Source organism: Aquarana catesbeiana, linkage group LG02 (genome assembly GCF_042186555.1).
Source record: "Aquarana catesbeiana isolate 2022-GZ linkage group LG02, ASM4218655v1, whole genome shotgun sequence".
NCBI lineage: Eukaryota > Metazoa > Chordata > Amphibia > Anura > Ranidae > Aquarana > Aquarana catesbeiana.
Genome location: NC_133325.1, coordinates 519,097,495 through 519,123,307, shown reverse-complemented (window position 1 = coordinate 519,123,307; position 25,813 = coordinate 519,097,495). Strand labels below are relative to the sequence as shown.

Here is a 25,813-nt window from a genome sequence, read left to right as displayed (position 1 = left end):
ATACGAGAAAAGAAAGAGACCCCTCAAAGAGTGGTGGGACTTTGAAGGCAACGGAAATCAGAATATAAATAAAAAAGCGGGTTTTATTATTACAATTATATAAAATTATACATATTGACAAGAATTGATCCAAATACAAACATGTAAATCAATTTAACAGTAAAAACAATGTTCTGCTTGTGAATGAGCAAACGGTGTATTCATATAGTCTTCTACCTGGGCCTACGCGTTTCGGGACTGTTGAGGTCCCTTCATCAGGGGCAAAATGGTAAGCAGACTTTACACTAGTAAAACATGAAATATCATAATTAGGTACAATTGTATTGAACATGTTTCCTGCACTTAACATCATTCCAGGAAGGGGGAAAAAAAAAAAAAAAAAAAAAACTACACACCCAAGCATGAACAGGAGAGGAGACCAACCGTCGGAGACACTCTCAGGGGCAGCTACGCATCAGACGCCAGAAAACCAAATAAGGAAACAGGCGTGTCTCTGGCCCCACCTTCTCCACACTGGTCCCAATGTATCACCACAAAAGGGGGACAACGCTACCTCAAAGGTCCCAGCGACCAGGGGATCAGGAAGAGGGAGGAGGGAGAAGAGGAGATTATCTGAAAATACAAAAAAAGGGAAGGAGAGGAGGCCTTATGTGCTGAGATGTTAAAAAAAGGGGGCTTATAAGGTAATTGGATGTATGTCTGCAGAAGACGCATAATGACATGCGTCTGAGCAGCAATATGACCATATATTTTAAGAAGCATGCAGATTGCACGGTATGCGGATATTCACAAAAAGCAGTTCAGAAAGTAATCTCAGCATGCATAACTTACCCCAATATTGGTATGTAGAAAATATATCCAGTAGCAAGTAAGAGAAGTCAGTGTACTAAAAGCGCTAACTCAGCTACAGTTGCAATGGTGAGTAAAGACCTCATCTAGGGAAATCTGAAAAGGACTAGCCTCCAGGATCACCTTCATTTTATCTTACTCTTGTTACACGAATACGCCCTTCTATGTGCCTGCCATGAGACACCATGACTACACACACTGGCTTGCATTATACTCAACCACCACTTTCTCCACTCCTTTTCAGATTTCCCTAGATGAGGTCTTTACTCACCATTGCAACTGTAGCTGAGTTAGCGCTTTTAGTACACTGACTTCTCTTACTTGCTACTGGATATATTTTCTACATACCAATATTGGGGTAAGTTATGCATGCTGAGATTACTTTCTGAACTGCTTTTTGTGAATATCCGCATACCGTGCAATCTGCATGCTTCTTAAAATATATGGTCATATTGCTGCTCAGACGCATGTCATTATGCGTCTTCTGCAGACATACATCCAATTACCTTATAAGCCCCCTTTTTTTAACATCTCAGCACATAAGGCCTCCTCTCCTTCCCTTTTTTTGTATTTTCAGATAATCTCCTCTTCTCCCTCCTCCCTCTTCCTGATCCCCTGGTCGCTGGGACCTTTGAGGTAGCGTTGTCCCCCTTTTGTGGTGATACATTGGGACCAGTGTGGAGAAGGTGGGGCCAGAGACACGCCTGTTTCCTTATTTGGTTTTCTGGCGTCTGATGCGTAGCTGCCCCTGAGAGTGTCTCCGACGGTTGGTCTCCTCTCCTGTTCATGCTTGGGTGTGTAGTTTTTTTTTTTTTTTTTTCCCCCTTCCTGGAATGATGTTAAGTGCAGGAAACATGTTCAATACAATTGTACCTAATTATGATATTTCATGTTTTACTAGTGTAAAGTCTGCTTACCATTTTGCCCCTGATGAAGGGACCTCAACAGTCCCGAAACGCGTAGGCCCAGGTAGAAGACTATATGAATACACCGTTTGCTCATTCACCAGCAGAACATTGTTTTTACCGTTAAATTGATTTACATGTTTGTATTTGGATCAATTCTTGTCAATATGTATAATTTTATATAATTGTAATAATAAAACCCGCTTTTTTATTTATATTCTGATTTCCGTTGCCTTCAAAGTCCCACCACTCTTTGAGGGGTCTCTTTCTTTTCTCGTATGCTAGGGATGGTGGCAACTCTTGTGACACTGTTGGATGGTACCCCTTTTTTTCTCTTGCTGATTCTAGAATCCGGGTAGCAAATACCCATACCCCTCTTTTCCATCCAGCTCTGCCACAAACTCTCTCTTTACCTAATCTAAATTATTATTACTGGCTAGTTACTTTGTGTTTTACATGTTATTCTTGTTATTTTTCATCTAGGAATTTCCTATTGTATATGTAAGTATTTCCTTCCATCAGTATTTTGTTTTCAATCTTTAGTGCTCTCCCTTTATTCCACTCCAAGAGACGATATCAATATGTTTCAGGGTTCAAGTTGGACGGCCCTTATGGCAGATTATTCTAAAAACCACGAGGAAGGAGAAGCAGTTCAATCAGAATTGTCTTCCCTTTGCAACCAATTAAGCAAATATGTGGAGAAAAAAGCTGCATTTTTCTGGCACATTGACAACTTTGAAAGATATATCAGAGAGGATATCAATCCTTATGGATTGCGCATTCAAATCTTCCCTCTGATCGACAATATTAGCCCCGATTTCAAAAAACAGTGGGAGGATAACCTACAGGCGTGCACACGCAAGATGATGAGGATGCTTATAGAGGAATATAAGACCCGCAGTCTGGCCCTTGATAAAGAGATTGATAACATATACGTAAAGTTACAATCCTTTAAAAGTCTCCCCGCATTAAAGGAACATGAGGAAAGAATTAAGATTCATTTGGATCAAATTACCACCGAAACTCTCCGCAAAAAAGATAAAAAGTTCTGGCGCGACAAATTGTCCTTCCAGGAAGGGAGAGCATACAAGTGGACCCAAAATAACTACACCTCCAATTCCAAAAACAGAGGCCTAGCTAAATCCACTGTGGAATGCGGATCTGACTCCTCTATCAATTCCTCTGCTTCTGCCTCCTCCTTTTCTCGTAATCGGAACAGGAACAGGCACAATAAACCGAAACGCCTCTTGTCTGGGGAAGGGGGGAATGCACATAAGAAACATATTCCCGACCATCCTGTCGATAATGCTTCATCCACTTCACAAATACCAAGTAATAGCGGTGCATGCATTGAGGACCCCCACCCACCTACAGGAACCCCTAACAGCAACATCGCCCCCTCTGCACACACGACTGGTCAGCTCTCGCAATCTAGTGCGAGCGCAATATCCAGGAGGGAGGTGGGACAAAGTCGATTTTTTCCCCAGGGCGCTATTCCCAAACCGAAAACCTAACTAGGACTAAATCTAACACCATAGATGTCGATGATAGAAACATCATCAACCTTTCTGACTATACGCTATCTGATGATGAGAAATCTTTACTGTCCAGGGGTCTAAGTTTTTGCCCCAGCTCTAACCTTGATACTTTTGAAGTTATTAAAGACCTTAACTTGTTCGCTCGTAAATTGTTATTAAAGAGCATGTATTCTAAGGCTAAAACCAAACCCGAAACCATCAAGGAACAACACGACAGAGACTTAGATGTCCTTTTGTCGTTGTTGGAGGATGAGGACCCCCCTGATTTGATCGACACTATTGACTTAGATTCCCTCCTTGCCGATATACCTATGGAATCAACCATTCCATCTCATGCCAACATAAAATTCAAGAACAAATCGGATAAATTCCCTCCCCTGAGCTCTAACCCCAATCTGTCGTCTTTCGTTACTATGGTTACATCTGAAATTAAAAAACTTAAAATACACAAAAGGATCGAGAATATATCCCCTTCCGAAATGCTCGCTCTAAATACTCTGAAAAAATGTCACTCCTTGGTCATTAAGCCCTCCGACAAGGGGGGCAATATTGTGATCATGACCAACGAGCAATACAAAAACATGTGCCAGAAAGTGTTGTCTAATCGGGACTGGTACAAACCTATACCCAGATCCAACATCACGAAATTTGAGACCCAATTTTATGCCCTGGTTGATGGTGCCTTTTCACAGGGCATCATCAATCAGGACACTTGGGAATTTTTACGAACAAAGTTTCCCAAAATTCCAACGTTCTATTGTCTACCCAAAGTTCATAAAAACTGTACAACTCCACCAGGTAGACCCATAGTCTCCGGTAACGGAGCTATTACTGAACACTTGAGTCTCTTTGTAGACTCTTACCTCAAACCTTTCGTGGAAAACCTGCCCTCTTACGTACGTGATACTATCCACCTGTTACAATCCCTGGAAGGCCTACATGTCTCAGCACAGTCACTACTGGTAGCCATCGACGTTGAGGCCCTTTATAGCTCAATTCCCCACCATTTAGGGCTGACTGTGGTCAGACATTTCATCACTCAAACTCACAGAGATGACAAAAAACTCTGTGAGTTTGTTATTATGGCCCTGGAGTTCATCCTTTATCATAACGTTTTTTCTTTTGATGGCTCCCACTTCCTCCAGGTACAGGGCGTGGCAATGGGGACCTCCTGTGCCCCATCCTACGCCAACCTGTACCTGGGGGAGTGGGAGCAGTCCTTTCTTTCTGATGAGGCCTTCAGATCGCACACTCAACACATAGTCGCATGGTATCGTTATATAGACGACATTTTGGTGTTATGGGAGGGTTCCGAAAACCAACTTAATGAATGCATCCATATGATGCAGTGCAACAATTTCAATTTAAAGTTTACCGTGACCCATAGTGCACACAATATTACATTCTTGGACACAACCATCAGCAAGAACCCTGATGGAACGCTCTCCAGCAGCCTTTTCCGAAAACCTACCGCTGGCAACACCATCTTACATGCCTCTAGTTCCCACCCCCAACCACTTATCCGAGCGATTCCCTACAGCCAATATTTGCGGCTGAGACGGAATTGCTCTGATCAACAATCTTATCTAAGTGAAGCTGCCGCTCTCAGAGAGAGACTACTTCTGAGGGGCTATTCATCTACACTCCTGAAAAAAGCGTTTAAACGTGCTAACAGACACACTAGGTGGGAACTCCTTTCTGGCTCTCAGAAGAAGGCCAATATGGACCCCACTACTAGGATCATCATGCGGTTCACAAACCAACATGAATCTATTAAATCCATCCTCAACAAACACTGGCATCTTTTGCACTCTGATAATAATCTACGCCCATACTTACCTGCCCGACCGGCAATCACCTACCGGCGTACCAGTTCCCTGCGTGACCATTTGGTCCGCAGTGAGTTTACTGGTGGAACACACGGGGACCCCTGTAAGAGGTTTGGGACTTTCACATGTGGAGGATGCTCCACATGTAGATTCATGAACACACAACAACATGTGACCCTCCCCAATGGACATCCATATAGACCACGCCATTTTGCTAACTGCAAAACAGAGGGCGTGATATATCTTTTAGTCTGCCAGTGCCTCCAATTCTATGTAGGTAAGACTAAACAAAAATTTTCATTGCGAGCCTCACGGCATATTTCTGCCATGAGGAAAGCGAATCCTGAACTCCCACTGGGGAGACATGTGGCGAATGTGCACCATGGTACTTTTCCCAACATCTATTTTCTAATCCTGGACAGAGTGCATCCGAGTCCGAGGGGTGGTGATTGGAACAAGGCCTTGCTGCAACGGGAGGCTCGTTGGATCGCGGACCTTGCCGCCACCTCACCCCCTGGTCTCAACGATCATTTGAGTTTTAGACCCTTTCTAGAAGGTTTCTCCTCTGGGGTTTGCGAAAAAGATCTATAAAATACTGAGACTGTCATGTCTATCCTTATTGCCCTCATGTATGTTTTTCCTTTTTTGAATTTTGTTCAATTTTGTCATTGTTTTTATTTTATTTCTTTTCCCCCCTCTCCCTTTCCCCCCCCCCCTCTTTTCTTTGTCACGCACAGGCATGCCATGATTTGAGACACACTGTCGATCACTTTTGGGCTACATCTGTCAGCCGCAGCTCTGGCCCCCTCTTGTCCCGCCCGGCGCACGTGGGCCCCCCTGGAACCGTATGTCCTTCGGGGGGCCTACTTATGGGTACCCGGAACATACTCGCGGTACGCCTGGCAGTTCTTTTCTGCCAGACCATGCCCGCTATTTATGGTTCCCTTTTTTGCGTCGGTGGACGGTCTCTGCATGACCCCCCCCCACGGCCTCACGTTTTGGGGGGGTGCCGTGCAGTCCCCGCCCAGGGTCCCTCTGCCCCTGCGATGTCCATGTGACGACCTTGGTGAACATTCCCCATTATATCTTTTTGTCTATACACCAACTACACACCTCCCCTTCAGGGGTGGTTTGTATTATGTTGCCAGGTACACACTTATGCAGGTGCATCGGTGAAGTGGCTGGTTACCCCTCCATTTTTGAAATTAGAGATGCCCTGTGTTTCTGTGCATCTCTCCGCTCCAGCGTTTCTGCTGGAGCGGTACTGCTTTATGTACAGCCCCCTTTGGATAGCAGGGGGAATGATGTGATCCTGAGTTGTGTCTGCTTATTGCCATGGTTTCCCTTTCTCAGCGTCTGTTGACGCTGTGGGAATTCCCTGGCATCTACAATTGATCCGAGTTGCGGTATGATTGGCCGAATCCCACGCCAATCATTGCCGCAGCCACTCCCCTTTCCTCCTCCTACACGACGTCACCACGGGTTCTCCCTTTCAGCGTCTGTCGACGCTGTAGGATTCCCTTGGCACCTGTGAATAATAGGAGCGGCATTATGGTTGGCGGGATCCCACGCCAATCATCGCCGCACCCACTCCCTCCTTCTCCTCTTATACCCCACCCCCTTACGCTCGTGCCGGTGTCATTGTCTGACACGGCGGCGGCGATGTAAGGCGGCCAGTAACCACCATACTCAGGTAAGGCTTCTCCTGCACTAGCCTCCAGGATCACCTTCATTTTATCTTACTCTTGTTACACGAATACGCCCTTCTATGTGCCTGCCATGAGACACCATGACTACACACACTGGCTTGCATTATACTCAACCACCACTTTCTCCACTCCTTTTCAGATTTCCCTAGATGAGGTCTTTACTCACCATTGCAACTGTAGCTGAGTTAGCGCTTTTAGTACACTGACTTCTCTTACTTGCTACTGGATATATTTTCTACATACCAATATTGGGGTAAGTTATGCATGCTGAGATTACTTTCTGAACTGCTTTTTGTGAATATCCGCATACCGTGCAATCTGCATGCTTCTTAAAATATATGGTCATATTGCTGCTCAGACGCATGTCATTATGCGTCTTCTGCAGACATACATCCAATTACCTTATAAGCCCCCTTTTTTTAACATCTCAGCACATAAGGCCTCCTCTCCTTCCCTTTTTTTGTATTTTCAGATAATCTCCTCTTCTCCCTCCTCCCTCTTCCTGATCCCCTGGTCGCTGGGACCTTTGAGGTAGCGTTGTCCCCCTTTTGTGGTGATACATTGGGACCAGTGTGGAGAAGGTGGGGCCAGAGACACGCCTGTTTCCTTATTTGGTTTTCTGGCGTCTGATGCGTAGCTGCCCCTGAGAGTGTCTCCGACGGTTGGTCTCCTCTCCTGTTCATGCTTGGGTGTGTAGTTTTTTTTTTTTTTTTTTCCCCCTTCCTGGAATGATGTTAAGTGCAGGAAACATGTTCAATACAATTGTACCTAATTATGATATTTCATGTTTTACTAGTGTAAAGTCTGCTTACCATTTTGCCCCTGATGAAGGGACCTCAACAGTCCCGAAACGCGTAGGCCCAGGTAGAAGACTATATGAATACACCGTTTGCTCATTCACCAGCAGAACATTGTTTTTACTGTTAAATTGATTTACATGTTTGTATTTGGATCAATTCTTGTCAATATGTATAATTTTATATAATTGTAATAATAAAACCCGCTTTTTTATTTATATTCTGATTTCCGTTGCCTTCAAAGTCCCACCACTCTTTGAGGGGTCTCTTTCTTTTCTTGATTGTGATTTAAGTATTTGCTCTGTACACTATCAGAGCAATCCCTGATCCATCACTGAGGCTATATAACTGACTTCAGTTTAACACTCCAGAGCAACTTTTCGATTGTCTACTGAAGTTATATTCTCAATCCCTGGCTGCTTCCGTCTCTGTTCCTATAACATCATAGTATGCAAACAAATGCTCTCCTGAAGAAGCGGTGAATACCCGCAAAACATGTCCAACATGCTAATGTAAATGATACAGAGTGAACTTGTACTGCCATTTTCTGTTAGTTGTACCCTCCCCTGAATGAATAGACAGAGATATATTTTAAACAAATATGTATTTTTTAACATGTTGATGTTATTTACAATAAACTCTACTTGTTTTATACTTTATGTATCTTAAATTGTTACGGTACCATTAAAGTCCACTAGCCTCATATACAAATTTCTTCAATTTGATAGGATGTAGGTACCCATTTTTAGTATTATTAAACTTTTAGCACTGCAATTAAAGCTCCATCTAGTGGCCAAAATGCTGTATATTTCCTGTCTGATGCATTTTAGAGAAATATACCACATATTGACCACTAGATAGAGCTGCTGATTATAGAAAGTAATAGCATTAGAAAAAAATATGGGTAAAACCCCATAAATATAACACGGGGTTTAATTTGCTGAAATTACCCAGCTGTATATCCATTTGTTTACACAATTTTTTTTTGTTTGCAATAGCAAAGGCTTCCTATGCTATTTGGAGACAACAGCTCATATAGCAGTCCTCCAAAGGGCTAAAAGTGGCCTTTAAAATTGGTTCCGCATTGACTTCAATATAATTTGAAATTCAGGTTTGTCAATTTTTTTATTAAAAATTCAGATAAAATTGCAGTTTGGCTTATTTACTCATCAATATCTTAATTTCAAACATACATATATAGCCAAGGGTTTGCTACTATAGTTATTATAGTTGGACAGTTGTTTTTGTTTCAAATGAGTTTGGCTCCCTCTAGTGGCTGCTGGGCTCTGTTAGGATTCTTCCTTACTCCTTGAGAAGAAATGCAGCAATACAGAGAGGCTGAAGGCAGGCCGCGCTGGTCCTTTTATCCCTCCTCCCAGCAGGCAGTGCTGCGCGCTTTGCATTGTCTCTCCTGTAGTTCAGGGCTGATCCAGCTAATAGAGTCACTTCCTCCTCCAAACTATATCTCCCACAATACTTTGCTGGGGAGAGTCCTTATCACTCTGTACACCTGTTCACATATACTCCTTAAAGTGAATATAAAGTTATAAGTTCTGTATATGTGCATTAAGTGATAACAATTGTCAATTATAATTCGTGTTTAGTCATGGTCTTCATTGTGTTCCATTACTTATTTTAGTAAACTTTTGGGTGGTTCAGTGATACTGTGTGAGTTTCTCATTGCTAACGTCACATTGCAGAATGGAACCCAAGGTGTCAGAGGTAAAACAGGATCTGCAGAGTGGGGGTAGCCAGTGGGGTATAGAGTCAAACAGCAGCCATCACGGGGGTACCACTACACATACAAGCCATATTTTTTTTACTACATATGCATGCTGAGATTCCTAACATATTGAAAAATGTGACCATCTCTGCAGTTAAAAGAGTAGATATCTTTTTCTCTCTTATACCAACAAACGGGAGAGTGATTAACTTCCAAAAACATTGTTTGCACCATTTTCAGAAGTTAGGAACTTGATTTATCTTCCTTAAGCTCATGCGACGAGTCAGCTCAGCAAGAAAAAGTTCTATCATACTTTTCTGTTAGGAAAAATAGTACCTTTCAAATTAAAGCAAATGAACATCTATAATGTCACTGTCAAACTCATGTAATTCCTTTTACATTAATGTGTGTATTTTTACTTTAGCAGTATGTTGGTATATTTAACATTTTCTTTACAAATGATGTCTGTACAGTATACATACCTAAAGTATATTAAAATGACTGCTTCAATTTACTGGAATCTGCTGATACTTCAAAGGGTTCCAAGGTGGACCGGTTACTTGGTTACCATGGTAATGTTCCCTTAGTTTCCATTTAATGGCTAGAATACCTCTTTATGTGGTTGCTAGGAAAATAAGAATTAAAGAGTCAGAATATAAATAGAAGAGATGTTAACACTGATAAAAGTGATGTGTTTTCATAATTTAGGTTATTAACTAGTCATCATATTTTAATAAATCCCTAAGGGCCCATTTAAACTAACATGCATGTTATGGTAACATATGTAACATGCGTTACAGTGCTATTCAATTAGAATGGCACCCTGACAAACTAAGGCAGTTAAACTGCATTGCAGAGTCCCACAATGCATGGCAGCACATGGTGGTGCATTGCAATGCATTACATTGCAAAAAAAAAGGATCATGTTCAATTTTGACATAGTAGGGTGCAGTTGTCTACAAGGGTGGCATTCTTACCACCACTGTAAGGGGACGACATTCTTTCCATTGGAAACCAATGCAAGTGGCATTTTTCCCACTGACTCTCTAATGAATTTGTTTTAGCAGGGTTCCTCAAGAACTGAAAATTATGTCAAGAGTTCCTCGGTAGTAAAAAGTTATAGAAGATACGCTGAAAATTCCCCCAAGCTTGCTTCTTATCAATACACTCTAATGCCCCATACACACGGTCAGATTTTCCAACGGAAAAATGTGTGATAGGACCTTGTTGTCGGAAATTCCGACCGTGTGTAGGCTCCATCACACATTTTCCATCGGATTTTCCGACACACAAAGTTTGAGAGCAGGATATAAAATTTTCTGACAACAAAATCCGTTGTCGGAAATTCAGATCATGTGTACACAAATCCGACGGACAAAGTGCCACGCATGCTCAGAATAAATAAAGAGATGAAAGCTATTGGCCACTGCCCCGTTTATAGTCCCGACGTACGTGTTTAGAACGATCGGATTTTCCGACAACTTTGTGTGACCGTGCGTATGCAAGACAAGTTTGAGCCAACATCCGTCGGAAAAAATGCTAGGATTTTGTTGTCGGAATGTCCGAACAAAGTCCGACCATGTGTACAGGGCATTACACTTCATAATTTCCATTCACATGAAATTTTTTAAAAATCGATAGTGTATATTATTTGCTGTCTTCTTTCCTATTCTTGAACATCTACTAAAGCCTATTTCATAATGGCTCTGTCAAACATGCATTTACATGCATTTAAGAATAGTTCACACTGCCTGAATGCTAAAATGCTTTTCAGTGCAGAAAATATCAGTACTGGCCGACATTCTGGCCAGTGATGCCTTGTACTTTAAAAGCGTGGGGTACTGTTTACTTTTTTTAATTTTAACTTTAATAAAAATGCCACAGCGGGCTCCATTCACAGAACCAGATTGCATGCAGTATTTAGGTGTTTTCCCAAATACCTCATGCGATCCTGAAAATGTCAAATCACTAATGCTTTTTTGCTGTATTTACCTCATAAATCAAAAATGCTTGGAAAATTCCACATAGAACATGTGCAGGGTGATGTCACGAAGGAGGGACTTATGAGGCAACTTCAGCTACCCATTGGCTGAGGAGGCCTCCCACTGCCTCCTCAGCCAATTGGTAAAGTGTGCTCTCCATCACTGCAATTTAATGTTCGTCCCGCGGGCTTTCTGTCAGTGTAGATGCAGGATGGATCAGCGACTTTGATGTAGGGAGAAGTCTGCAGACAAGCTCCTGACCTGAACTGCATGCAGTGAGGCTCCTCCCCTGCAATGATCGAAAAGCTGAGGAAGAAGAGAACAAGAAAGCATTTTCCCCAGTAGAAATGAAGGGAAAATGGAGAGCTGCTAGAAGTGCCTCCTGTACAGTATATAGTCTCATTGTAATTTCACCCATATTCAGGACTGTCTTTAAGGCAGGGCAAAAACACATCATTGTTGTGGGGCCCAAAGCAGCTGCACCATACTTGCCAACTATCCCAGTTTAAATTCCCTCGTCTATTGAGGTTTTAGTCCGTGCTGTGTCCTAATATCTCAGTGTGAAGTTCTGTTACTAACGCTGCCCAGCTCTGCCCTATTGTTGTGTATAGATGACTCACTTGCAGACCCTGTGTTTACATGTAAATACCGGCATTGATATGTAAATAGCGGCTGCATTCATATACAAATAGTGGCGGATCAGCAGCATTCATAAGTAAATATAGGCAGTATTCATATGTATATCATGCCCCTCTGAGATTATATCCACCATCACCTTTACTGCATGCTGCCCACTGAGGAGATAAAGGGACATGCTGGAAAGTCCTGCCTACAACTGTGGTCATTAAGCCTACCATCAGCCTGTTCTGCAAAGGTAAGCAAATTGGTGGGGGGGAGGGTAGTGCAGGGTGTGCTGAGGTAGGCAGAGAAGGAATTACAGTTTGGGGTGCACAGGTGAGCAAGGATTGTATGCATGGAGGTAAGGAAGGTGGGTGCAAAGATGAGCAGAGGCAGATAGAGTTAAAGGGGAGGGGGATTGAAATGGAGAGAATGGGGGAGGTTTGGGGTGCAGAGGTTAGCATGGGTTTTAGGATGCAAAGGTGTACTGACAGGGTGCATAAAGATGTAGGGCACGTGTAGGGCAGCCCATTCATTTCAATGGGATGCTCTATGCTCTATAAATGCGGAAGAAAGTTCGGTGTCAAGGCACATGTCAGCAGATGTGTGAGGGTGTCATTAACAATTTATGGCACTGCTGAGTATCTGCTTAAGGGCAGCACGTTTCTGTGGGGTCAGGAAAGCGATTTTGCATGCGTTCCCGACACACACAAATGTGATCGCAGGCTAAATGTCTCAGTTGCATTGGTGGTCAGTGTAAATCGTCTCATTACATTGGTGCCTGGTGTAGAATCCTTTCATTTACACTAGTGGCCAGTGTGAATATCCCCCTTACATTGGTGGTCATTGTAAATCCCTCCTTACGTTGGTGGTTACTGTGAATGCTTCTATTACATTAGTGGTCAGTGTAAATTCCTATTACATTAGTTGTCAGTGTAAACCCCTATTACATTGGTGGCCAGTGTTGAAACTCCTCTTTATATTTGTAGTCAGTAAAAAAATCAGCATTGCCATTGATCACACCCTCCCCCCAGCACTGCCACTGATCCCAGGAGTCCTAGGATCCCTAGGAATTTTCTTTCTATTAATGAGTCCCCTCACCTCCCCAGTCCATGGTGTGCAGGTAGTGAGATGATGTACTATAACCTCTAGCAACCAATCAGTAAGCAGTAATGATGTGCAGTAACCTCTAGCAACCAATCAGTGAGCAGTATTGATGTACAGTAATCTCTAGCAACCAATCAACAAGCAGAAATCAAGTGCTGTAACCTCTAGCAACTAATCAGTGAGCCGTAATGTGTGCTGTAACCTCCAGTAATGTCATGTACCTGGGTGTCTTCGAACCAGGATGTTCCTGGTCCCACAGCATTACCTTTTGTGCCACAGAGGAGCTCTGTAGTTATTGTAATGTTCTCCCAGCTTGATGGCCTTGGACTCACTAGCCCCACCTGCCCGTTTGTTTGGACTTGCTCCCTGGGTGTATTGATAGTGCTGTGATTTTGACTACTGTATATTGAACCTCTGCCTAAATTCTTGACCACTCTCCAGCCTGCTGATTTGGTACTTCACCGCCAGCTCGTGTATGACCTCTGCCTGCCTGACCATTCTTTGGATTTCGATTTTGTACCACTTTGCCTGATCTGTTGCTGACTTGACCTGCCTGACTACGTTTTCGTCTGAATCCTCAGCATACAAGCTCCACTTCAGACACTACCTACCACAGGTACCTTACAAGCAACCAGTCAGTGAGTGGTAATGAGACACTGTAACCTCTGGCAACCAATCACAATCGCTGCCTGATCTGATTCAGTAAACGGATTTTGAGTCTAGATGCTATTTATTGCATGTCTCAAAGCAGGTGGAGAGCTAAACTGCATGGGGGGGGGGGGCCCAAGAAAATTTTAGCCCAGGGTTCAATCAATATTAAAGACGGCCCTGCCCATATTCCTGTCTTTTTAACAGCACCACAGCAACCTGATAACTGTGTACCTGAGCAGCATAGGTGTCAGCTTACTGTCACCATGTTAAAAGGACAGAAATATGGGTGGCATTACAATGAGTGTTATTAGGCTAGGTTTACGCTAAGTAAATCTGCGGTGGATCACTTTTCTGAATGCTGCTGTAAGTTATTCAGGAGGCCAAATGGCAGTTTATAATTGTGCTAATGCACCACAACCATGAGCCAAGTGTTTGGCTCGCAGTTGTGGTGCAGCCCCGTTGACTTGAATAGCCGAGTTTGATAGTCAATTTGAATTGCCACAGTAAATTTTTCATAACAGCCACAGCATGTGAGCAGCCTTCTCCAGCATCCCCGCCCCCTTGTGATATCATCGACCCAGCATGACCCTGGCCGACAATGCCACAGGGGGCAGGGTCACTCGGTCACATCACCAGGTGGCCCCGCCCCTTAGTAATGTAAGAACTGTAAGACGGCAGAGCCCCCCTGACCCAAAGCAACCCCCATGTTGGGGACATATGGCCTGGTATGGTTTGGGGGGGGAGCTCGCTCGTCCCCTCCCTTTCCTGGCCTGCCAGGCCACATGCTCGGATAAGGGTCTGGTATGGATTTCGGGGGGGACCCCACGCCATTTTTTTAAAAAAATTTAGTGTGGGGGTTCCCCTCAAAATTCATATCAGACCCAAAGTGCCTGATATGGATTGGGGGGACGCCACAATGTTTTTTTTTTTTTAATCTTTATTGCCAGCATTTTGTTATTTTTTTTTAAAATTCAATTCAGCTGATGAGTCATCGGTTGTTAAGGACTCTCCTTAACAGACAGCTAGTGGCAGCCTGTGCTAAGGACGCCAGCTACCAGCGGTGGTAAAATACTGCATGACTTCATGAAATTACTCATGTGGTATTTTTGTAGCATTTTTTAGTGAATGCTAAAAAATGTTTTGAAAAGCGATGTGCCTGTGCGGTATCTTACCGCAGACTCGGATGCAGTAAGATTCCACTTTGTGAACTGAGCCATGTGACATGTCATTCATTTTTATGCTCCGCAGCTAAACTGCAGTATGTAGAAGCGCAGAACAAAATGGAGCTGTGGGTGAGCTGTGGTGTGGAAGGGAAAAATGCAGACATGCTGCAGATTTCTGTACACACTGCAGCTCACCCAAAGGCTGTGTTTAAGTGTGAACAGGAGACAAAGAAAAGAATTATTTTCTGTGTACCCTTTCTCTACTGTAGAGAAAAACAGATCTTCACACAAGTTTGAACATAGAGGACATTTCTAAATGCAAATACAGCGGGTAAAATAAGTATTGACCATGTCACCACTTTTCTAGGTAAATATATTTCTAAAGGTGCTTGTCATGCCTTCTTTAATAAGGCTTGACATTTTCCTATTGACTCTTTGGTTTAATTAGATTACTCTATGCTGCCACCTAGTGACCATTTTTTATAACTGAGCTATATCTGTTTCAAAGTAGTTATTTAGAATAGCTGGTTAGATCTGGTACATGCAAGCCTCCGTACTTTCAATCCCATCAGGCCTTGCATCAGCTTCCTGCAGTCTTTTCCTCTTCCCTTCCTATGGAACCAAGTACATTTGCTGCCATGCTCTATGCTAGCCAACCGGATTCATTTTCGGTATGTTTATTATTTGTGTCTTTAGCTAGATAGATAGATAGATAGATAGGGAGACACTAATTGTATGATCTTTATCAATTGCATTTTGTCTGTATCTGTTACAGTTTTACCCTATCTTGTATCAATAAAAGTTCAAAAGGATTCTGCGCCTACTGGAATGCATTGGTATGAGAGGAGTTAACAGTGTGCCCAAATACACCTCAGTCACGTGTAGTGAGGAGCATAACAGTAAAACGAAGGCTTCTAAGCACAGCTGGCATACAGAACAGCAGTAAAACAAAGGCAGAACGCCAGTAATACTGCAGTGTTATCAGCTTCCATATAGCCGGAAACCATATCACAGACAAAGTCCGAGCACTTCACAACAAGGTCGGAAGTTTACTCCACGAGCACAAGAAGGTCACTGATAAGCGAAACAATCGCCATTGCCCACGCAAAGGCGGAATCTACAAAAGTAAAAGCTGACTGCGGCAAAAGTGGCCAAAATAAAAGCTGCGTTCACCGAAAAAGAGATGCAAATGCAACTTAAATTAGAAAAGTTACGCATGTAAACTGCATTAGAGAAACTAGCTGCAGAGAAGGAGTCAGCGGCTGCTGCAGCTGGGGCAGACATCTTAGAAGAACTTGCAAAGCCCACCAGTGAGCGGCTCAGCAACGTACTTGGAAAAAAATCTGTTCCTGACGACGGTACAGAGCGTACCTCAGAATATGTGCGATGACACGCCGAACCAGACAACTGCCCACTTACAGCACCGAGAGCAGAATCAACCCCCGCCGTTCACATGCCTTACGTCAAGCAAGAAAGTAAACCTGCACTCAGTCAGTTTTCAGCACATTCTGCATCCGGGCTATCTAAACACTACGTCAAAGTTGACCAAATCGGAAATGAAGAACGACGGGTTAAAAGACACAGCGACAGTATCTCTGATGACCGCAAATACCCACCAAGTTCCTGGCACAACAGAGCGCCCCTGGCTACTCAAACAATGATCAAGGTATGTCAGATTTCTTCAAGTTCTTAGCACGACGTGAACTGTTAGCAAAGGGACTTGCAAAGTTTAATGACCGCCCTAAAAGTTATAAAGCATGGAGTTCGTCCTTCAGAAATGCAACTAGAGACCTTGATTTAAAAGCAAGTGAAGAAGCCGATCTCTTGGCTGGGCAATTGGCTGGGGAATTAACATTAATTACACAACCAGAGGGCTGAGCATGATATGGGAGAGGACTGATGAATGTTACAGTTCCCCAGAAGTTATAGAAAACTCTCTTTTTAAAAGAATAGAGGACTTTCCCAGGATTCCTAACAAAGGCTACCTGAAGCTGAGAGAATTGAGTGACCTAGTGACAGAACTCCAAATAGCCAAAGCAGAAGGAGACTTGCCAGGCCTTGCCTTTCTGGACACAGCCCGTGGCGTTAACTCTATAGTGCAAAAGTTACCTTACAGCCTTCAAGAAACCTGGATTTCATGAGGCTCCAAATACAAGCAAAAGCACAACGTCCCCTTCCCACCATTCTCTTATTTTGTGGACTTTATTCGCTATCAAGCAAAGGTTAAAAATGATCCTAGTTTTGACATCTCATCATCTGACTCTGCTCTCCCTAGGTCAAGTAAGTCTGCTCTAACCCGCAACTTCAAAGACGCACCTGTTGCAGTATGCAAAACAAGTGTATTTCTAACACAGGATCCAAGCAGAGAGTGTCCTCTTCACAAGAAGCCTCATTCATTGTTACAGTGCAGAGGTTTTAGAGAAAAGACTCTCCAAGATCGCAAAACATTCCTCAAGGAAAACAGAATTTGTTACAGGTGCTGCGCATCAACTTCTCACCTTGGGAAAGACTGTAAGGTGAGCATCAACTGCTCTGAGTGCAACAGCTCAGAGCACAACACAGCTCTACATCCGGGGCCAATGCCATGGACTCTTACCCCCTCACCCCAAGTGGAAGAGCATGACGGGGAGCAACAAGATACAGTACCTCCTGTAGTTACACCCGGTGCACCCAAGTCTGTGGAGAAGGTCTGTCTAACAAATCCTGCTCTAAGATTTGTCTTGCTACAGTTTACCCCACGGGTCTCAGAGACAAAGCAGTGAAGCTATACGTGATCCTGGATGATCAAAGCAACAGATCACTCGCCAGCTCAGCCTTCTTTGACACTTTCAAAATCAAGGAAGCCGGCTCTTCATACTTACTCAAGACTTGTACAGGGGTCAGTGAAGAAGCAGGGAGAAGAGCCATTGGTTACCAAATTGAATCCTTTGATGGTCAGACAACCCTGCCTCTGCCAACTCTAATCGAGTGCAATCAGTTCCCAACGGACAGAGAGGAGATTCCTACACCAGAGACGGCACTGCATCACGGACATCTGAAGGGCATAGCACATCTCATCCCTGAACTGGATCCCCAGGCTGAGATAGCGCTTCTCCTTGGGAGGGACATCATCAGAGTTCACAAGGTGAGAAAACAAATTAATGGTCCCCACAACTCCCCCTATGCCCAGAAGCTAGCTCTAGGATGGGTCATCATAGGCAACATATGCCTAGGGAGTGTTCACAAACCAACCAGCGTGAACTCTCTCTTTACAAAGACACTAGAAGGTGGGCGTCCATCCCTATTTCAGCCTTGCACCAACAGATTCCTTGTAAGAGAGAAGCCTGCCAGTGTAATTCATTCCAGCCCTTACACCGCTAATCTTCTTTGTCATGAAGACAGAGATCATTTAGGGTGCTCAGTTTTCCAAAGGACTAAAGAAGATCACAAAATTTGCCCATCTATTGAAGATCATATCTTCTTGGAGATAATTAGAGAGGGATTCTACAAAACCAATGAAAACAGCTGGGTGGCACCCCTGCCTTTCAAAGCGCAGAGACCCCGTCTTGCTAACAACAGAGAATAAGCTTTGAAACGCTTGTCTTCCCTCGGATCCAATTTTCAAAGAAAAACAGAAATGAAAGGGCATTTCTTCTCATTCGTGAGTAAGATGTTTTAGGATGACCATGCTGAGATAGCCCCACCTCTAAAAGACAATGAAAAGTGCTGGTACCTACCAATCTTCGGTGTCTACCACCCCAAGAAGCCAGGTAAAATCTGGGTAGTGTTTGACTCCAGCTCATGACATCAAGGGGTCTCATTAAATGATGTCCTCCTAAAGGGACCAGATCTCAACAACACACTTCTTGGTGTTCTCATCAGATTTCGCAAAGAAGCAGTTGCCATAGTTGCAGACATTCAGCAAATGTTCCACAGCTTCCAAGTCAAGGAAGAACACAGGAACTTCTTGAGATTCCTGTGGTTCAAAGACAATGACCCTACTAAAAACATTACAGAATACCGCATGAAAGTGCACGTTTTTGGTAACAGTGCATCTCCTGCTGTTGCCATCTATGGACTTAAGCTATCTGCCCAAGAAGGTGAGAAAGACGTTACGCAGTTTATTGAAAGAGACTTTTATGTAGATGATGGTCTGAAATCACTTTCTTCACCCGAAGCTGCAATAAGTCTACTCAAGAGGACTCAAAGCACACTTGCCTCTTTAAATCTCAGACTGCATAAGATAGCATCAAACAGCAAGGTCGTCATGGAGGCCTTCCCTTCCCAAGATTATGCCAGTGACTTCAAAGATCTGGACTTAGCTACAGACTCCCTTCCTATGCAAAGCAGCCTAGGACTCAATTGGGACCTCAAGTCTGACACCCTTACCTTTCAGGTTGACCAAGAGCCAAAGCCCTTCACACGGCGAGGTGTCTTATCCACCATCAACAGCCTGTATGATCCACTCGGGTTTGCAGCACCAGTTACCATCCAAGGTAAGATTCTGCTTAGAGAGCTTACTGCAGACACATGTGATTGGGATTCTCCACTACCTCCTGAGAAAGAGACATTATGGGTAACATGGAGAGACTCTTTAAAGACTTTATCCAACCTACACATACATAGACCATACACCCACTTTCCTCCAACAAGGGTTCAGTCTACAAAGTTATGTGTATTCTTTGATGCTTCAGTTAAAGCAATAGGAGCAGTAACCTACCTCAAGTCAGTAGACATCGAGGACCAAGTTCATATTGGGTTTGTTATGTGCAAAGCCAAGCTAGCACCATGTCCTGAAACCACCATTCCAAGATTGGAACTGTGTGCTGCTGTACTAGCAGTAGAACTAGCAGAACTTATTGCATCTGAGATGGATCTAGAACTCGAGGACACAGAGTTTTACACAGACAGCAAGGTAGTGTTGGGCTACATTTACAACGAAAGTAGGAGATTCTATGTTTATGTACACAACAGAGTCCTAAGAATCAGGAAGTCGACATAGCCCACCCAGTGGCATTATGTCTCAACTGATCATAACCCAGCAGATCATGCTACAAGGTCTGTACCAGCATCCCGTCTCAAAGATACTACATGGCTCACAGGACCACCCTTCCTGTACAAGTCAGTGCCTACCACTCCAGTAAGGGAGACATGTGTACTGCTAGAACCTGAATCTGACTCAGATATCCATCCTCAGGTTTCCACACTACATACAACAATTTCTAACCAACTGTTGGGATCTAAGCGCTTCCACATATTCTCCACTTGGATGTCCTTACAAAGAGCTACTACTTGCTTGGTTCACATAGCCAGACCTTTGACATCTATACCTAATGATCCTGAAGATCCTTTCTTGCTTACACCTTCCACTTTGCTTACTCAGAAAGTTGAAGTGATCACAGCTCCTCCAGTCAATCTAGACACAAAGGACTTATACAGATGTCAATGGAAAAGAGTACAAGTGTTAGCTGACACCTTTTGGAGCAAGTGGAAGAAACAATACTTGTCTAATCTACAGACCAGGAACAAGTGGCAAGACAGCAAACCCAACTTAGAGCCTGGTGCCATCATTCTCATGAAAGACTCTCAATCGAGGAGAAACGAGTGGCCTTCGCATCTGATAACCCAAGTGTTTCCCAGTGAAGATGGAAACGTTAGGAAAGTTGAGCTCAAAGTCATTAGGCAAGGCCAGCCTAAACTTTTCCTCAGACCTGTTTCTGAACTTATTTTGTTACTCTCCTCCGGAGTGCCATGATATGTGGTATCCGTGGGAAACCAGGCGGGGAGTGTCATGCCTTCTTTAATAAGGCTTGACATTTTCCTATTGACTCTTTGGTTTAATTAGATTACTCTATGCTGCCATCTAGTGACCATTTTTTATAACTGTGCTATATCTGTTTCAAAGTAGTTATTTAGAATAGCTGGTTAGATCTGGTACATGCAAGCCTCCGTACTTTCAATCCCATCAGGCCTTGCATCAGCTTCCTGCAGTCTTTTCCTCTTCCCTTCCTATGGAACCAAGTACATCTGCTGCCATGCTCTACGCTAGCCATCCGGATTCATTTTCGGTAAGTTTATTAATTGTGTCTTTAGCTAGATAGATAGATAGGGAGACACTAATTGTACGATCCTTATTAATTGCATTTTGTCTGTATCTGTTACAGTTTTACTCTATCTTGTATCAATAAAAGTTCAAAAGGATTCTGCGCCTACTGGAATGCATTGGTATGAGAGGAGTTAACAGTATGCCCAAATACACCTCAGTCACGTGTAGTGAGGGGCATAACAGTACTATTGACTTGAAATTTTCATCACATGTCCATAACAACCCATGCAATCCATACATACAAAGAAACCAAAACAAATAAGTTCAGAAATAAAGTTATGTGTAAAAAAAAAAAAAAAATAATGAGACAGGGAAAAAGTATTGAACACATAAAGAAAGTGAGGGACAAAAAGGCATGGGAAGCCAAGAAACCAGCTAAAATCTATAAGTAATTAGAAAGCAATCCTGCCACTTGTCTAGATTAGAGTATACAGCTCAGGGTATACAGCTCAGTCTCACAGATTAGGGTATACAGCTCAAGGTATACAGCTTAGCCTCACAGCTCAGGGTATACAGTTTAGCCTCACAGATTAGGGTATACAGCTCAGGGTATACAACTCAGCCTCACAGATTAGGGTATACAGCTCAGGGTATACAGCTCAGCCTCACAGATTAGGGTATACAGCTCAGGGTATACAGCTCAGCCTCACAGATGAGGGTATACAGCTCAGGATATACAGCTCAGCCTCAAAGATGAGGGTATACAGCTCAGGGTATACAACTCAGTCTCACAGTCTAGGGTATACAGTTCAGGGTATACAGCTCAGCCTCACAAATTAGAGTATACAGCTCGGGGTATACAGCTCAGCCTCACAAAATAGGGTATACAGCTCAGAGTATACAGCTTAGCGTCACAGATTAGGGTATACAGCTCAGGGTATACAGCACAGCCTCACAGATCAGGGTATACAGCTCAGCCTCACAGATTATGGTATACAGCTCAGGGTATACAGCACAGCCTCACAGCTCAGGCTATACAGCTCAGGGTATACAGCACAGCCTCATAGATCAGGGTATACAGATCAGGGTATACAGCACATGGTATACAGTACAGCCTTACAGCTCAGGGTATACAGCTCAGCCTCACAGATTAGGTTATACAGCTCAGGGTATACAGCTCAGGGTATACAGCGCAGCATCACAGCTCAGGGTATACAGCTCAGGGTATACAGCACAGCGTCACGGCTCAGGGTATACAGCACTGCCTCACAGCTCAGGGTATACAGCTCAGTGTATACAGCTCAGCCTCACAGATTAGGGTATACAGCTCAGGGTATACAGCTCAGGGTATACAGCACAGGGTATACAGCACAGCCTCACAGCTCAGGGCATACAGCACAGCCTCACAGATTAGGATATACAGCTCAGGGTATACAGCATAGACTATAGAGCACAGCCTCAAAGATTAGGGTATACAGCTCAGCACCGCCACCACCCTTTCCCCCCCACAGCCGGTCCAGCGGCACCTACCACTCTGTGGCGGGGCTCTAATCCTCCTCTCCTGGAGTGGCGGCTGGTGGGGCCCTCCTCTCCTGGAGTTGCAGCTGGCGGGGCTCTCCTCCTCCCCTGCTGGAGTGGCGGCTGGCAGGGCTCTCCTCCCCCTCTCCTGAAGTGGGAAGCGGCGGCTCCAGTGTAGCTTCTTTCTCTGCCATGTCTCCTCTTCCGCCAAAGCACTAGGCATACAACAGGATTGCCTGATGCTTTGGCCAATCGGGAAACAGGTCCCACCTGATTGGTGGGGAGGAACGTTAGTGTGAAAATAGCGAAAATTCATTCGCTATCATCACACAACAGGGTGGGATCACGACGCAGTGCTTTGCGCTCCAAGCCCACCCTATTTTGTAGCTTATTAGAGCCTATTTTGCAGCCTATTAGAGCCTCTGGCTCTAATCACGTGCTTCAAAATACACACCCCCCGCCTATCCCCGCCATAGTAATTCATGTGTCCTGCGTCCTGAAAGGGGAGTGCATGGATAGGGAGGGCAGCGGAGGTGATGGGGGGGGGGCAGCGCCAATGCGAGCTTTAGGTGCATTTCCATGCTTCCATCCTTTCCACTTAATTGTGTTTAGAGTGTTTAAACAAATCCTGGACACCTTTTTTTCCCTATACACAGTGAAACTATTTTACCTAAAAGCAGGTAAAAGCACCTTGTCATTGACACCATTGAAAAATCATTACATGCACTTGGAACTGTACTCCAAGCACATAAAAAATTCAAGTTTGACAGTGCTTTAAGGCCTCATGCACATTGGGTGTTTAGTTGCTTTGCGTCAAATCCTGGAAGGCGAAGGTACAGTGCCCAGTCCTGCTGCTGCCTGCAGCCTGTCAAAGTCTATGACAGGTTGAAATACAGTGCTGTGAAAAAGTATTACCTACCTACCTGATTTATTTATTTTTTGCATATTTGTCACACTTAAATGATTCAGATCATCAAACTAATTTTAATATTACACAAAGATAGCCCGAAGAAATCATTTAAATAGAAGCTATCTGACAAAGTGAAGCACGCTAAAAGATCTCAAAAAGCAACACATCATGTCGTGATCTAAAGAAATTGAAGAACAGATGAGAAACAAAGTAAATGACAGGTAACAGTCCCCCCCCCCACCCCCCACTCCTGCCTCACTGGCTGTGATTGGCAGCAGCGGCAGCCAATGGCTCCTGCACTCCTGCATCTCAGCCATTCAGGAGGGAGAGACGCGGGAGGAGAGCCTTAGGTTTCGTGCACATAACTGAATCGAGATCGGGCTTCGGTAAGTATTAGGGGGGAGCTGCACACTGAAGGTTTTTTGACTTCATGCATGAATGCATGCGGGTAAAAAGCCTTCAGCCTTTACAACCATTTTAAATCCATGTAAGATGCGGTGGCATGACCTTATACAGGCTGCGCATGCTCCAAAAACCCTCCAATGTAGTCGAATTAAAACAATTCTGCAAAGAAGAGTGGGACAAATTTCCTCCACAGTGATGTGAAAGACTTATTGCCAGTTATCGCAAACACTTAATTGTAGTTGTTGCAGCCAAGTGTGGAACAACCAGTTATTAGGTTTAGGGGGCAATTACTTCTTTCACAGAGGGCCAGGCAGGCTTGGACGGCTTTTTTCCTTAATAAATTAAATCATCATTTAAAAACTGCATTTTGTATTTACTTGGGTTATATTTGTGTAATATTAAAATGTGTTTGATTTGAATTATTTAAGTGTAAGAAATATGCAAAAAAAAAAAAATCAGGAAGGGGGCAAATACTTTTTCACATCACTGTATGCTGGGCTGGGCATAGGTGGATTTTGTACTAAGTACTTAACTTTGGGACCCTATGCATTCAGGGATGTATGCCTTAAAGCGGAGATCCACCCATTTAAAAGTCAGCAGCTACAAATAGTGTAGCTGCTGACTTTTAATAAACAGACACTCAACTGTCCAACAGTCCAGCTATGCGGCTGCCCGAAGCTTTGCTTCTCTCCCCCTCCTCTCTGCGGCGTCGGGATTGCAAGTGTGGGTGCCCAGTTGTGGCTTCACAGCTGGGTGTAAACTGTGCATGCGTGAGCTGTGCTGAGCATTGTGAATGGCCGGGCAAACCTCTGGGACCTGTGACATGTCCCAGAAGATTGCAGGGAGGGAGGGGGGAGAGGTGAACTTCCGCTTGGCGTCGCGGCAACGGGAGAGGAAGTGAGAGCTGGGTACCCGTGAAAATTAGGTGCCTTGCCCCTCCCCCAAAAAAATGACTTGCCAAATGTGGCATGTTGGGGTCACAAGTACTTAAAGCGGAAGTTCCATTTTTGGATGGAACTCCGCTTTAAAAACAGAATACCTGTGTGGTCGGTGCATACATCCCTGAACGTGTAGAGCAATCGGCACTACTCGGTATAGTGTCTAGCTACAACATATTTCAGCCTGTCATAGACTTTGACAGGCTGCAGGCAGTGGGGCTGGATGCTGCACCTATACCTCCCAGGCTTCCAAAACCACTGGGATTTGATGCACAGGGGATAATTACCCAACGTGCATGAGGCCTTCATGAAACAATGTCAAGTCCTATTCCAACAAAAATATCCCTATAACCTACTGCCCAGGTTTAAAAGAACACACTGTGGAAGTGACAGAAGTTGTATATAATATATCCTGTATGACTAATTGTACATTTATTACAAGACATTGTTTAGAAATGTATAGTAATGGCAAGCTACAGTAAAAACAAATATTTATAGATAACTGCAATTTTTTTATTCTTTGCATACTTTATTTTTATTTTCCTCCCCATGCTTCTCAGGGTCACCATTTTCACTAATCTTCTAGGCTTCCATCTCCCTTTACTTTCTGGAACTTTGCCTTGAACACTGGGTCTGCCTCTTGGAACACGTGACAGTGTTAAGCAACTGAGGGGGAAGGAACTGGTGATGTAGCCTTCCTGGGATTCAGCTTTAAGGCCAGGGCTACATCACCATGTCTCACTCAACCAGCAAGTGGAAAAACAGTAATTGTAAGTAAAAGCAAAAATGTTTGTTTAACGAATGAATGTAATATGATTTCATATCAGCTATGGAAACTGGCATAGCAGTGACTTGTTACTACAACATTGGTACTACTATCTGACTTCTTTAAAGTGGAACTCCAAATTTATAGCTAAAATAATCACCATGCCTACCTCGCAAGCCTTATTTGAAATATACAATTTGAATGCAGAAAACGCCTACCTTTCTGATGCCCAGAACTGTCCTTAAACTACACTAGTCCCAAAGATTCATGGGACATAGAGTATAGTCTAAGAAGATTATGCGGGCAGCTAATAGTAACTTTCCCCAAGTGCCATGGATTTGGTGGAAAAAAGCGGTTAGTTTGAGAGCTGTATACAAGCA

General features: G+C 43.7%; 1 long non-coding RNA gene across 2 annotated transcripts in view; it reads left to right on the top strand.

Annotated features, from left to right (window-relative positions):
- Positions 1 to 15,466: 15,466 nt before the first annotated feature.
- Positions 15,467 to 25,813, top strand: part of LOC141128491 (uncharacterized) — a 78,656-nt gene continuing 68,309 nt past the window's right edge. Inside the window, exons 1-2 of one of the 2 annotated variants that reach the window (XR_012241702.1) lie at positions 15,467 to 15,542; positions 25,254 to 25,437. This is a non-coding gene — a long non-coding RNA (uncharacterized lncRNA). Of the gene's footprint in view, positions 15,543 to 25,227; positions 25,438 to 25,813 lie in introns of both variants that reach the window. The other variant, XR_012241701.1, reaches the window with a different exon arrangement.